Genomic DNA, 15,101 nt, shown 5'->3' with positions numbered 1-15,101 from the left:
AGCTGCCTGAGGCCTCTGCGCCGCCAGTTCGATCCCCGGCTGCTCCCCGGCCACCGGAGGAGGGTCCCGCATGGCGCGCAGACCTCTCCTGCCGCCCGCTGCTCCCCTCAGCAGTGTACTTCGGTCCTTCTGCCTGCTCTGCTCCCCGCTCTGGCTCTGATGAGTTCTCTCACCCTCCCGCGCTTCTGGCTGTACCCAGTGCATGTATAAACAAAAACAAACAAACAAACAAATAAATTAATTAATTAAAACATGCCTCTATTAAAAAAAACTTAAAAAAAAAAAGAAACAATGGATGAATATCGAAAACTGGCAGTTTACAAAAACCAAACATACAAAATCTGTAGCTTTTTTATATACAAACAACAACTGAGAAGCCAAAGAAGTCAAGAAAATAACTCTATTTATAATTACTACAAAAAGGAGGTAAAGGTAAAGGGAGGTATATAACAAGAACTGCAAGATGTTATTAAAGGCAAATCCCAGTGGTAACAGATAGGAAGAAACAATTCGTCTAAGAGGACATCCAGAAGGCCAATTTGTTGTAAGATTGTGGAAGTTTAATGAAAAGAATGAGAACTACTAGATCAACACCAGCTGAAAACCCTTTAGGATGTATTTTGAATCACTGGAGTAAATATAGTGACAGCACCATGAAAGAGGGAAAAAAACCATAGAATTGGAATAGTTTTTCTTTCTCTTTAATTTTTCTGAAAATGGCTTGGTCTCATTTTGGCTGAATAGGGAAGGGTTTTTACTATCACCAACCCTCAGGGAAATGATGTAAGCCCTTTTCTGGTTATTTATAAAATGATTCCAGGATTTTTCTAGCATTGTCAGAGCATTTGCTGTTCATATTGATCAAAACGTAACAAGAGATTTAAATGGCTTCGTTTTTATAAAAACCTTTCTATTTGCATTTTGGTCAAATTCAAAATAATATTCAAAGAGTGAAGTTTTTTGACTGACACAAGAACATTGATAACCAGTATTGCAAACAGCCTTCCCAGAAGCTAACTAGATAATAAAGAAAAAACAAAACAAAAACAGAGAAAGGGACACTTTTAAACATAAGTAGAGATGCCAGGATTTGTTAAGGAATGGGAATCTCTCTCCTTGGATATTATTAGTCTTAGACATGTGAGGAGATAAACAGAGTTTTTGTCAACTATTAAACACAGAAACAATTTTGAAACTAAGATCTCTATCTACTTTTGTCTGTTGTCCGTCTTCCACCTGTTGTTATATCTTGTATTGGGAGTAAACTACTTTGGATTTTTTAGTAAGCGATAAAAAATGTTTGTCGATAGGTTGGAAAACTAAATTGCTCATTGGACCTGTGGAAATTCAGAGAATTCTCAATCCAAATTTTGTTTTTTTTTTAAGATTTATTTATTTATGCATACAAGAACTGGGGTACAGGCTAGAGGTGTGGGGGTGTGTGAGAGGATTCACCAGAGACAGAATGGGGAACAGAACAGGCAGACTGACTGAAATACACTGCTGAGGGGAGCAGCTGGTGAGTCAGGAGAGGTCTGCTGCGCCATGTGGGTAGCTCCCTGGCTGGGGATCAAACTCGTGCTGCAGTGCCTGCAGATAGCTTCATAAGTTGCATCTTAACCCCTTGCACCACCAGGGAGGCCCTCAATCTAAATTTTGTATTGAGAAATATGAATTAATAAAGAAAAGAGAAATGTGGCTTGCATGTTAAATTGAAAACCTCATTTTTAAAAAAGATTTATTTATTTATGCACACAAAAGCTGGGGTACAGGCCAGAGATGCTGGGGGTGAGAGGATTCACCAGAGACAGAGTGGGGAACAGAACAGGCAGACTGACAAGAAGTACACTGCTGAGGGGAGCAGTGGGTGAGTCAGGAAAGGTCTGCTGCGCCATGTGGTTGCTTCCTGGCTGCCCCGGTATCGAGCTTGTGCTGCAGAGGCTGCGGATTGCTTCATAGTGCGGTGCTTAACCCCTTGCATCACCAGGGAGGCCCCCAAAACCTCATTTTTTTTAAACATAAGAATATTTATTTACTTTTACAATGGTTTATGGTAAGGAACTAGTAGATAATGAATGTGGCTAACAACAGCCCCCAAATATTTGGAAATGAAAAAAAAAAAATTATGGAGGACTTCTCTTCTGCACATTCATGGTTTCTCACCCACGATGAGAAAAGTCAACTAGTTGTCAATTTATTAGTTAACTAATTTTGGGGGAACTTATTAGCCCATAATTTTAGCCACTGTAGTGTATGTACAGTTGTATTTATTACTGGTTATAGTTTTGAACTTACCTGATGGGAAACTTCTTTATATATATATATTTTTTATTCCCTCCATCAAACCATGAGCGTCCTTTCCCCATCTGCCTTCCTCCCCTGCGCCTTTCACCCTACCCTTTCGTCCCTCTGGTAACCAATTTTTACTTCTGTTGTTTGTGTGTAATTGTTTTTTAAGGTATTTATATTCTGCAGATGAGTGAGACCATCTGAAATCTGTTTTTCACTTTTTGACTGATTTCACTCAACACAATTACCTCAAGATTCATCCATTTTGTCCCATCAAAACTTTACATTTAAAGAAAAATATTTTTAAGGGTTGATTAGGATCAATGAACAGCAAAGTGAAAATTAAAATATCTCTGTGCCTGTTTTTGTGTCTTTTGCCTGGGGATAATAATTTTGGAATTAGTTCAAATGTAAATTTTAATGTAATGGATATTAACTCAAAATGCTTTTTAAAAACCTCCAAGCTAGGATTTTTGATAAAAGGGAACCAGTTCAAAATTCAGTATTTGGGGCCTCCCCTGGTGGCGCAGGCGGTTGAGAGCAGCGCTGTGAAGCTGTCCGGTGCAGCCTCTGCAGAGCCGGTTAGATCACAGCCCGAGGCAAGAGTCCCGCATGGCACCTAGACCTCTCCTGCCGCGCCCGCTGCTCCCCTCAGCAGTGTACTTCGTCAGTCTGCCTGTTCTGTTCCCAGCTCTGTCTCTGGTGAATCCTTACACCCTCTCACGCATCTGGCCTGTACCGCAGTTCTTGTATAAATAAATAAATAAATCTTTTAAAAAGAAAAAACAAAATTCAATATTTGAATTTAAAGCACAAATGCCTTTGAAACTATGATATTGAGTGTCACACTTTTATGCTCTGTTTAAATTGGAATTTGCCTATGGTATCCAATGAGGAAAAGTAACTGACATGGTTTCATAAGTTTTCTGGGTGATATTAAAAGAAATAAGCTCAATAGGGAATTGTTTGTGTTAAGCCTAGTCAGAAATGGCAGCTTGATGTAAAAAAAGATCATTATAAAACCAGACTTGCTTAAGATAAAGATTTAAACAAATGATGTAGAATCTTGACCAATTATTCATCTCTCAGAGATTAGTCTCTCGAAGACAGGTTAAATTAAATTATGGATTAAAGTAAAGACTATTTTTGGCAAATCATCTTACCAGTTCAATTGTGCATCAGGCCAAAATTCTGCCATCCCCAAAACATGACTCTAGAGAAGTTTATTTCATAGGAGGGGCTCTAAAAGTTGGGTGGAGGTGGCTTTATGATTGTATTTGAGCGTCTCTCTGTGGTGTTCTTTCTGGGAGGACCTGTTCCCCTTGTCTCTTTCCAATGGAGAAGGAAGAAGTGCCTTTGTTTTCCTCAGTGAACACCCTAACTGAATTTCCCAGTGTATTCCCTTAACCTCTCATTTAAGCTGGGTTCTGACATCAGATGTGAGTCCCTCAGTCATGCTGGATCTCTCCTGTACACTGGGAGGGATACATGGTATTATTAAGCCTCTCTATGATTTTTCCCTCTTACAGCTTTGTTTAATGCTTGTTTAATTATTCACCAACCTCAAAGAACCCAGAGTAGTATGGGATGATTTCCTTTGCACCCTTACAATTGAATTGGGGATTATGCCCCAAGGAGAAACTAAAGCTACAATTGGTAACTCCGTTTTGAATCTGTCCCTTTTATCATTATTTAAGTAGTTTCCCAAATCTCTTATGAAAAATTGAGGCTTTGCTGATATTGGGAATTCATTGAATATCTAAAATTGCTGAGGGGCCTCCCCGGTGGTGCAAGGGGTTAAGACTCAACCAATGAAGCTATCCACAGCTACTGAAGCACGAGTTCGATCCCCAGCCAGGGAGCTGACCCACATGGCGCAGCAGACCTCTCCTGTTTTGCCCACTGCTCCCCTCAGCAGTGTATTTCAGTCAGTCTGCCCGTTCTGTTCCCCACTCTGTCTCTGGTGAATCCTCTCACCCCCCCCATCACCACCTCTGGCCTGTACCCCAGCTCTTATATGCATAAATAAATAAATCTTTAAAATAAATAATAAAATTCTTGAGCTTTTAGATTTACTTTTAGCCCCTAAATAATTTAAGGGAACTAAATAATAGCAAGGGAACTAAATAATTTAATGTCTATCAGTAAAATGTGTTTTTGTCACCTACAGTTTTTTTGAGGCACGTGTTTTAGAATTTATGAAAAGTTACTTCTAAGTCTTCAAATCTAAAGGGATGTCGGCATAACATACTTCTACAGTGTCACAATCTAGAAGTAGAAAATTAAGATGGAATGACACCCATTAAAGTAAGATGTGTGTGTTCAAGGTGGGGAAAGGATGTATAAGGAAGGATATATTTTTCTGAAGTTCTAAGAAAGACTTAGTCTCAAGATGAAAGTGGTTATTTAAAATGAAATGATGTAGAGATGGGAAAGCCATAGAATGTGTAAAAGGATTAAGAGAGAGATCTTAGAGACACTCTTTATGTGGTCAAGCTAGACAAATGAAATGCCTTGTTATAAGGGTTTTTAGAATTAAGCTTTAATATCAGTAGTGTAGTTATGTGAAATCAAACTAATTTTCTATCAACTACTACAATATTCTTAAACTTCTTCTACCAACCTTTACTAACAGATTGAAGACTACTTAGGTAAGTGAAAATCTGGTGTTCTTTTACCCTCAGACTTGACTAACTGAGAAATATGTAGTTACGTCAGCATTACTGAGTCTAGTCAGAGAAATAGATTTGCTCGTAAAAACTTAAATTGCTACTCTGGATAATTAAGTATTGTTTTATAAAAATCCATGTGTGTTAAGCCTCTGGCAGAAATCAGAATTCTAAAATAAAGGTCTTTGATTGATTTTTTTTTCCCCATGGGAGGTCTTGGAAGGACTCCCATTTAAAAGATAACTCAAAAAATTGTTGTCTTTGTGAAAAGAGATATTAAACATTGGGCCCAATAGGGTCTATTGAAACTCACTGGGAAGCATTGGCTTAAGGAGGAATGTTAAAGCTTTTTTAGCATGTGTGTGAGTTAATAAGAGTGCTCTAACATTAGCAGAAACTTCTTAAAATCTAATGGTTTCAGGTATAATAGTACTGATTAGTTCTGGTTATTAGTCTAAAATATGTGTGTCACAAAATTGAGCAAAAATCCTTATCCACTGTGTCATAATCTGATCTTAAATTGTGGTCATTTTAAAGTATTTTGCCATTTATAGAAACTATTATTTACTCTGCTTTGTACTTATAGAAATTCACAGGAAAAGGAATCTAACAAATACTCTAGAAATACAGGTTTGTCATGTAACTGAGGAAAAACTGGAAAGCTTATGAAAAAAAAAAAAAAAAAGGACTCCTAACAGTTGCTACCTGAGGTCAGGCCTGAACCAGGAATGTGACTGCCACCTGAGAAGCCACAACACTATGTTCCACAGGGCTATGATGATGGGTTGCCTAACGCTTCATGAAATATTTATGTTCCTTCCAAGTATGTTGATAATATCAGTGCCTGATCGACACCTATGGGTGTTTTTGTTGAACACAGAGCAAATACTTCAGAAACATTATCAGTAGTCATGTGTTCAACTACCCCTAGACTTCCCGGCATCCCTTGGGCTGGAGAAGGAAAGTCTCTCCACTCCTGCATGTTGCCACATTCTTTTCTCTCCTGTATAATCATCCTTCAACTGCCATTCCAGGAGGCAGCCTTTCCTGAGTACTGACTCTGCTGTCCTCCAGGCTTAGCATCACTTGCTTATAAAATGCTTCCTTTGTGGAAACAACCTCATGGTTGAGAGTCTGACTCTCCGAGGATGAGCAATATGACCTGGTTAGGTCAGTAACAAATAGATATATGAAAAAATGTTCATCACACTTCCAATAAGAGAGATGCAGATTAAAACCATAACAAGATGCCATCTCACCCCAGGAGAATGGCACTAGTATTAAAAAGACACAAAAATAGGGACATCCCTGGTAGCCTACGGGTTAAGTCTTAGTGCTACCACTGACCATGACCTACCAACTCCACCAACTGATGATCTATAGCCTGAGTTTGATTCAGGGCCAGGGAGCTGACCCACATGGCGCAGCAGACCTCTTCTGTCTCACTGACTGCTCCCCTCAGCAGTGTATTTAAGTAGATCCGCTTGTTCTGCTCCCTACTCTGTCTCTGGTGAATCCTCTCACCTACTGCACCTCTGGACTACACCCCAGTTTTTCTATGCAAAGATAAATATTTTTAATTAATTAATTAAAGGACAGAAAATAACAAGTGCTTTTGAGGATGTGGAGAAAGAGAAACCCTGGTACACTGTAGGTGGGAATGTAAACTGATGCAATTATTATGGAAGTGATCTGGATTTATCTTAAAGAATTAAAAATGGAAGTAATGTACAACCTATCCATCCATTCTTGGGCATCTATCCAAAGAACATGAAACTATCAATGCAAAAAACCATATGCTCTGCAATGTTTCCTGCAGCACTATTTACATATCTAGTACAAAGAGGCAACCAAAATGTTCACCGATAGGCCATTCAGTTGAGAAGATTGTGCTATATCCACATGGTGGTATACTATTTAGCCATAAGGAAAGAGGAAATGAGCTATTTCAACAAAATGGAAAGAACATAAGGGAACGATGTGTCATCAAGCAAGTCAGAACTATAAAATCAAATCCTGCATTTACATGCAGATGATTTGACAAAGTAAAATACTTACAAAAACTACCTGACATTAATAAATTCAGTAACGTTTTTGAGGTTGAGTGAGAAGAGAGGAAGAAAGGAATAAAGGTATATAAGAGATGGAGTTGGGGAAAATAAAATATTTGAGTCCTATTTTGGCACATATTTAAGCAGAGATTGGGGAATAAATCTTTTAAAGTGCTAGATAGGAAAAAAATAGAAGACAATACTAATTATAGTTTTTTCTGTCTTAAAAATGTATTGCATATGTAATATTTGAAATACAATTTGTATTGCTAATTTATAGAATTAGTTTGAGATACAATGTTATATTTGATAATAACTGATTATTTGAGAATGCAGATGAGTTGGAAATAAAAGCTACAAACCTATGAATTAATGATAGCATTCCTTGGAGTACAAAAAAAAAGAAAAGAAAAGAAACTATAAATGCAGGATTATCCATTCTGTATATTACTGCTGTTAGACATTTTTTTTAACATTTAATTTTTGTAAAGATTTATTTATTTATACAAGCACTGGGTACAGTCAGAAGCGCGGGAGGGTGAGAGAATTCACCAGAGCCAGAGCAGGGCAGGGAGCAGAGCAGGCAGAAGGACCGAAGTACACTGCTGAGGGGAGCAGCGGGCGGCAGGGGAGGTCTGCGCGCCATGTGGATCCCTCCTCCGGTGGCTGGGGAGCAGCCGGGGATCGAACTGGCCAGCGCTCAACCGCTGCGCCACCGGGGAGGCCCTGTTAAACATTTTTAAACCTAGCTAGTTCACCATGCCAACAATGCCCAGCATTTCTAGGCTATAGTGGACCCTTCAACATTTGGTACTTCTCTCTGTGAATCTAAATGAAACTTTAAAAAAGCAAAAACATGGGTATTCCTGGTGGCGCAGCGGTTGAGCGCTGGGCTGTGAAGTTCTGCAGCGCCGGTTCGATCCCCGGCCCCTTCTAGGGTCCCACATGGTGCGCAGACCTCTTCTACCGCCTGCTGCTCCCCTCAGCAGTGTACTTCGTCACTCTGCCTGCTCTGCTCTCCCCTCTGGCTCTGGTGAATTCTCTCACCCTCCCACACTACTGACTGTACCCAGTGCTTGTATAAATAAATAAATAAATCTTAAAAAAAAAAAAAAGGCAAAAACCTAAGGAACACTATTTTTAAAAGCTGTTTAATGCCATATTCAAGAAGAGCACATTTCCAAATATGTTAAATATTTATTTTACTTGTAGGTCATTCTCATACTATAAATCAGTATTGTGTGTCTCCCGTACCCAAGTGCAGTGAGTCTAAGAGAAAATAGTAATGTTTTATTGTTTTCCTACCCTAACAGACACCCTTGGATTCCCTTTCTCTGCAATTTTTTGGGTAAGATTTATTAATTTATGCATACAAGAACCGGGATACAGGCCAGAGGTGTAGGGGGTGAGAGGATTCACCAGAGACAGAATGGGGAACAGAACAGGCAGACTGACTGAAATACACTGCAGAGGGGAGCAGTGGGCGAGCCAGGAGAGGTCTGCTGCACCATGTGGGTATCTCCCTGGCTGGGGATCAAACTCGTGCTGCGGTGGCTGCAGATAGCTTCATAGGTGGTGTCTTAACCCCTTGTGCCACCAGGGAGGCCCTCTCTGCAGTTTTCCTTTCCCTTTGTGTTTTATAAATTTCATTAACTCTAATTTAATTTTATTTATTTACTTTTTAAGGATTTATTTTTATTTATTTATACATACAAGAGCTGGGGTGTAAGCCAGAGGTTTGTGGTGGGAGGTGGTGAGAGGGTTCATCAGAGACAGAGTGGGGAGCAGAACAGGCAAATTTACTGAAATACGTTGCTGAGGGGAGCAGAGGGCACCACAGGAGAGGTCTGCTGTGCCATGTGGTAGCTCCCTGGCAGAGGATGGAACTTATGCCACAGTGGCTGGCCATAGCTTGATAGCCCTGAGACTTCAACTCCAGTGCCACCAGGGAGGCCCTCATTAAATCTATTTTAAGGGAAACTTTGTATCACTCCTTGTGCTCATGTCCCATTTGGCTTCTTAGTCCTCTCTGGCACTGAGCTCTGAGAATACCTAACACCAGAAAGCGGCTCTTTCCTCAGGGTCTCCAAACTCAGATATCCTGGGCTCTGGAATGCTAGAAGTCTCGGATTCCACAAAAACCTCTTCCTCCTGAATTTTCTCTCTGCTGGTCTCAGATCCTCACCTGACCTCCCACCCTGCTCATCTTACTGTTGGCAGACACGTGCCATCCTGATGCCTGACAACACAGAAGACACAAGAAGGAATCCCTCTGGTTCCCTTTTCTTCCCACTAATAATGTCTGCCTCCTGTCTCCAAGGAAAAGGCTTGCCCACTCTATCTAAGGCTACTTCCATTCCTTGGGGACTTGGCCCCACTAGTTTTTGCATCTTTAATTAATAGTATAGAGTTTAAGTTCTTGTGAAAATTATAGTCTTGACTATCATTTAGAAAGCAGGTAACCTTAGGCCACGTTGTCACCTTTCAGAGCCTTAATGTTATGATCTGTAAAATAGAGTTCTAAAAGTATTTGATTCATAAGGTTGTGGAGGGTATTAAATAGGCTTTACAAGTAACATGCTTAATTAGTTTCTGGCAGGCATGAAGCACCCAGTAAAACATATTCCTTCCCTCCCCATATGCTCCAAGGATGACCTTATTTTCTATTTTACTAAGAAAACAGAAACCTTCAATGGAAACTTCAGCTACCTGATCCACAAGAGTATTTATTCCCAGGCCCATCCTGCCCAACTCTAATCCTCTTACAAGGTTCCCCGTCCCCCTATCCAAGGGAACCCCTCCTCTTGTGTCTGCTTCTATGCACATGGGAGAAGCATGGGAGAAGGGAACCTGTTCTCTAGCTCCCCCTCCCTTGTCTCCCTTCCCACTAGTGCCTTTCCAGCAGTTACTAGTGCGTGAAAATCTCTCTATAACACTTGTACCCCGGGGGGAAGGGCCCAGAACAACTCTTGGTGGAGTCAAGGTTTAGAGACTGTCTTTTCACCCTTTACTCCCTTCCTCACTCCCAAGCCAATATTTTCCTCTTTTCTTTCCTGTTAAACCAGTCTAACCCTCACTTCATTCCACAGCCTTTTGAGGAGTGTCAGGACACTTCTGACTAAGAGAACAGAGAATCTAATTCAATCTGGCTTAAGTAGAGAAAACAACTCTCCAGCCCATGGCACTGGAACAGCTAGATCTGGCTTAAGGCCCAATGAGTGCAGAGGCTTAAACAGTGGCAACAACACTTAGTTTCTGCTGATGTGTCCTGTGCCTTGTCTTTGTGGAGATAAGACTGCTGGGTGTCCTTCTTCCCTCGACTTTCAGTAACGTCTCAGTACAAACCTCTTGGGGGTCGCCAGGTCACCTGGCTGTCCTTGGAGCCATCCAGAAGGATGGCGATTAGACAGGGCCAGAGGGGGAGGTCTGGGGTCAGCTCCATCCAGTTCTACAGGGACTGAGAATCCACCCACTGTTGAGTGGATGGATGCTAGGAAGGCAGAACCACCAGTGCCCATTATGATGCACAATGTGAGAAAAATCAGGCCTGGGTCAGTGACACTTGGGCTCAGGGACAGTGGGTGATGGTGGGGCTGGTCCTCCATTGGTGGCTTTGACATGCTCTGTCCTGCTCGATGCCCCCATAGCAGGGATTGGAGGGAGAGTGTGGATTGTTGGTGAGGTCCTGCTCAGACACCGATGGCTTAACTCTTCTTTTTAGGGAACCTGTAACTGCAGCCTTGGAATCTGGCTTCCATGGGTCATGGCCATAGACAAGTTCTACCCTTCACTTTCTTCCTCTCTTCTCCTTATGACCAAAAGAGAAGGCCACACCATTTATTTCCAGAGCCTCAAAAACCCTGAACTTTTCTAGAAGTATGAAAGGGCTGAGGCTTCCTTGCTTGGTTCCCTCAGAAAAGACCCCATGAGCACAGGGGTTACCCTGAGGAGTTATTGACCCCAACTTACCTTCCCTAGGGTTCACCCCTACCTGAAGACCTCCTGGCCCTACCAGGTTTGAATATTCCAGAAATGGGGGAGCTCAGACCATCCGGGCCAAAAGGAAACACACCATGAGATGGAAGAAATCACGCCTTTATTTCTGCCTTCATGCTCCCAGGATCCAACACCACGGCACATGGCTGATGTCCACAGTGCACAGTCCAGAAGATTCTGGTGAACACAATCCCCAGGGCAGCATCACAGGTCCCCAATGGGAGATGCTGGGGTCCACTAAAGGAGGGGGTGGGGGATAGGGCCCAGAGGCTGAGGAGCAGTGCAGAGAAAAGTGCCAGGTGAGCCCTGGGATATGATAGGGAATCCTAGCTAAGGGATCTAAACAATAGCAACTGCCAAAGGCCCCTGTTTTGGCCATTATTGGTCCCAGCTACAAAGCCATCCCAAAGGCCAGGGCAGTATCCAGTGTGAGCTCCTGGTCAGCCAGGCTGGCAGTGGTAGTGTAAACACATCTGAAATTGGGGAGTGCCTGCTGACCAAGCCAGGTGTTCCCTAGGCTGGGAGTTGCCCAGGGCCCAGGAACAATAGGGGTGAGTTGGTGGAGGAGACTTGAGTCAGAGGGTAGCAGAGCTCTAGGATATTAACTGGGCCCAGTAACAAAAAGGTTCATAGAAATGGGGTAACTGCAGAGAAATGCAGGGAGGAGTTGCTGAACAGAAAGAGGACACTGAGGACAAAGAGAGGGAGAAACAGGAGACTGCAGCTTAATTTGTCCCCTTCTCTTTTTCCACCAGCTCTGTGAGCTCTGAGGTAGGAGGTCCCCGAGTTCTCCCGTTCTGCTAGCTGGGGAGGAAGACAGGACTCCAACCCCCTGCCCCCCCATCACATCAGCTCACTTGAAACCAGGGTTTGGGAACAAGGTAGAGTTGAGGGTGGAAATGTCCTGATCAGCCCTATTTCCCCCACATCTACCCCAGCCAGATTTGGGCTCCAGCTCATCCTCCTCTGGGGCTCCAGCTCATCTTCCTCCTCTGGGGGATGCCCCGCCCCAGCTTGCCCACATTGATACTTCCACACCTAACCCCAGATGACTCAGTCCCGGAAATTCCTATGAATCACAGGCTATTAACTATCCCCAGGCCCCTCAAAAGCAAGGAGGGAGGAGAAGGGAAATCTGGGGTGCAGGGGGAGGGAGGGATGAGATAGAGGAGAGAGAGAGCATGCTACATCTGTGCCAGCAGGTCCAGTGGGGGCCAGCAGTGCAGAATGTGCCCTCAGTCCCTGGGACCTAAGTACAGAGAAAGTCTGAAGAGAGATGTTTGATAAGTATCTAATTTTAAAAATAGTTTGTGTCTGTGCATAAGGTTTTAAAGGATCTTTAATTCATCATCTCCAAACTCTGTTAAAAATGTTTTTTTAATTGCACTAAATTACTCGCTACGGCAGACCCATTTAAGTAGCCAGGACCTACAAGTGCTGGATTTTAAATTTCTTACATGTTCCTTTTCTGCCTTTAGGAAGGAGGGGGCGATCATTAAGTTTGTGGGTTTCACAAATCAGGCAAAGTAACCGACAGGAACATCTATAATTCTAACTTCAGCTGTTCAAGGAGTTCTGACTCAAATGCCTACAGGCACCAGACAGATACATAAAGGATGTTCAGAAACTCTTGGCGTGTTGGAGTCCTGCGGGAAGGGTGTAGACCATGAGAACTGAAAAGTGAAACCCTGGAGAGAGGTGACAATGGCTCTTTAGCTCCAGCACAAATTCACCAGTTGCCGTTCTGTGGAGCTTTTGATTGCAAGAGAAGAAGGAAATTAGCTGGCATTTTTAAGAAGTGGCATCTCTTGATTTTTAAATGTTAGCTCAAAACAAAACAAAACCGGGCCTCCTTGGTGGCACAAGGGGTTAAGCACAGCACTATGAAGCATTCCACAGTCTCTGCAGCAAGAGTTTGATCCCAGGCCTGCCAGGGAGCAACCCACATGGCGCAGCAGACCTCTCCTGACTCGCCCGCTGCTCCCCTCAGCAGTGTATTTCAGTCAGTCTGCCTGTTCTGCTCCCCACTCTGTCTCTGGTGAATCCTCTCGCCTCCCTGCATCTCTGGCCTGTACCTTAGCTCTTGTATGCATAAATAAATCAATCTTTAAAAAAACAAAACAAAACCACCCCATAGCTTAAACAAAACAAGTCTCATGACTAGTTTCTAGTTTGGCTTTTATGAAATCTTAGATGGTCTGAGATTTTAAGGATCCTAGGATCATTTAGTTCCATGCTTTGGAAACTTTAATAATAGGCATATAAATACTCTCGGGGAACTGAATAAAATGCAAATTCTGTTTCAATAAGTATGGGTCTGAGAATCTCCATTTTTTTATTTTTTAAGATTCATTTATTTATTTTTGCATAGAAGCACTGGGGTGTAAGCCAGAGGTGCAGGGGCGGGGGTGAGAGGACTCACCAGAGACAGAGTGGGGAGCAGCACAGGCGGATCTACTGAAATGCATTGCTGTGGGGAGCAGCCAGTGAGACAAGAGAGGTTTGCTGCGCCATGTGGGTTAGCTCCCTGGCAAAGATCAAACTCAGGCCACAGGGGTGATAGTGCGGAGACTTAACCCCTAGGCCATCAGGGAGGCCCCTGAGAATCTCCATTTTAAACAAGTTCCCAGATGATGTCACCGTTGCTGGTCCACCAATCACATTTTACATAGGGGGGACTTGGTCCATCCTTCCACCTGGGTAGTCCTAAGACTATACTCTCCCTAATCAATAATGTCTTCAGTTCTTCTTGGACACCTTTAGGGACAGGGCATCACTACCTATGGGGGTAGCCTGGGTGCCTGCAGTTGGTGCTGACTCCTGCCAGGCTCTGCAGGAATGGTGGAAGTCACTCAGGGGCAAACATGGCAAGGCCCAGCTCTGGAACCTCAGAGTTCCACAAGAGAAATTTCAGCTGGGGACTTAACCAGGGAGTAGATTGACGATGTTATAGAATGGGTTGTCTGTCCAACTGCCGGCTCAGCAGCACCAAGTTAAACAGAGAATACTGCCACTCTGTGGGTGTTTTGGTCATAAAGATTTGGTGCCTTATGGCCTCCCTGGTGGTGCAAGGGGTTAAGACGCAATCTATGAAGCTATCAGCAGCCACTGTGGCATGAGTTCAATTCCGGGCCAGGGAGTTACCCACATGGCTCAGCAGACCTCTCCTGCCTCGCCCATGGCTCCCCTCAGCAGTGTATTTCAGTCAATCTGCCTGTTCTGTTCCCCACTCTGTCTCTGGTGAATCCTCTTACCCCCCCACACTTCTGGCCTGTACCCCAGTTTTTGTATGCATAAATAAATAAATCTTTAAAAAAAAAAGATTTGGTGCCATCTATTTACTTACACTTCCCCAAAGCCTTAAAGCAAGCTATTCTCTGTACTTGGCCAGTTACCTGCATATGCCCACAGGAGAAGGAGCCAGTTTCTGACTGACGGGGGACGGAGAAGGGAAGGAGACTTGAGACTCAACAGAGCTCTGGCCTCCTTGGGTCATGTGACATCCATGTGGTCCCAGATCCTCCTTCATGGAGATTTGAGAGGCCCTGGAAAATGGAGGCTCCCCACCCCTGTCCCTGATGGGCTCAGGCTAGGGGCCACATGCTCAGTGCCCCATATCCAAAGGCAAACCAATTTCCACCTAAGTCTACTCTTCTTTTTGCCATGGAAGGGAATCCAAGTCCAGAGAGTGCATGAGACTGTCCCAAGGTCACATGACTAGTTTGCAGGCAGCTCTTGTAAAAACCCAGTATTCTTTCTTTGATGCGGGGCTGGACAGAAGTCACTGGTATTAACCACATTTTCAGTCATCTATGGCAGCAACCTTCAGAAAAAGGACCATCTGCAATCATCCTGAGGGAAAATGAAATGTCTCAAAGGGAAATTGTGGAAAGGGGTTGTGAGGGTTCACCTTGGAAGGGTGGGTCATGGATTAGAGTCCTTGAAAGGCGGGGCTTCTGCTCTAACAGAATCCCAGGGGCAGCATTCATCTGGTCCTTTGGTGACTGTTGCCCCCTAGAGTTCTATTCCTTGTGCAGTGCACCGCCTGTGAGGCCTGGGGAGGGAGGCCTGCTAATGCTGGGGGCTGGGGTTATAG

General features: G+C 43.4%; 1 pseudogene across 1 annotated transcript in view; it reads left to right on the top strand.

The window, feature by feature from the left end:
* Positions 1 to 15,101, top strand: part of LOC311173822 (large ribosomal subunit protein eL27-like) — a 754,061-nt pseudogene that overhangs the window by 329,658 nt on the left and 409,302 nt on the right. The window lies entirely within an intron of this gene.

Source organism: Talpa europaea (assembly GCF_964194135.1).
Source record: "Talpa europaea genome assembly, chromosome: 7".
Classification (NCBI taxonomy): Eukaryota; Metazoa; Chordata; class Mammalia; order Eulipotyphla; family Talpidae; genus Talpa; species Talpa europaea.
Note: the sequence above shows the minus strand (reverse complement) of the source record. Positions and strands in the feature narration are given on the sequence as shown.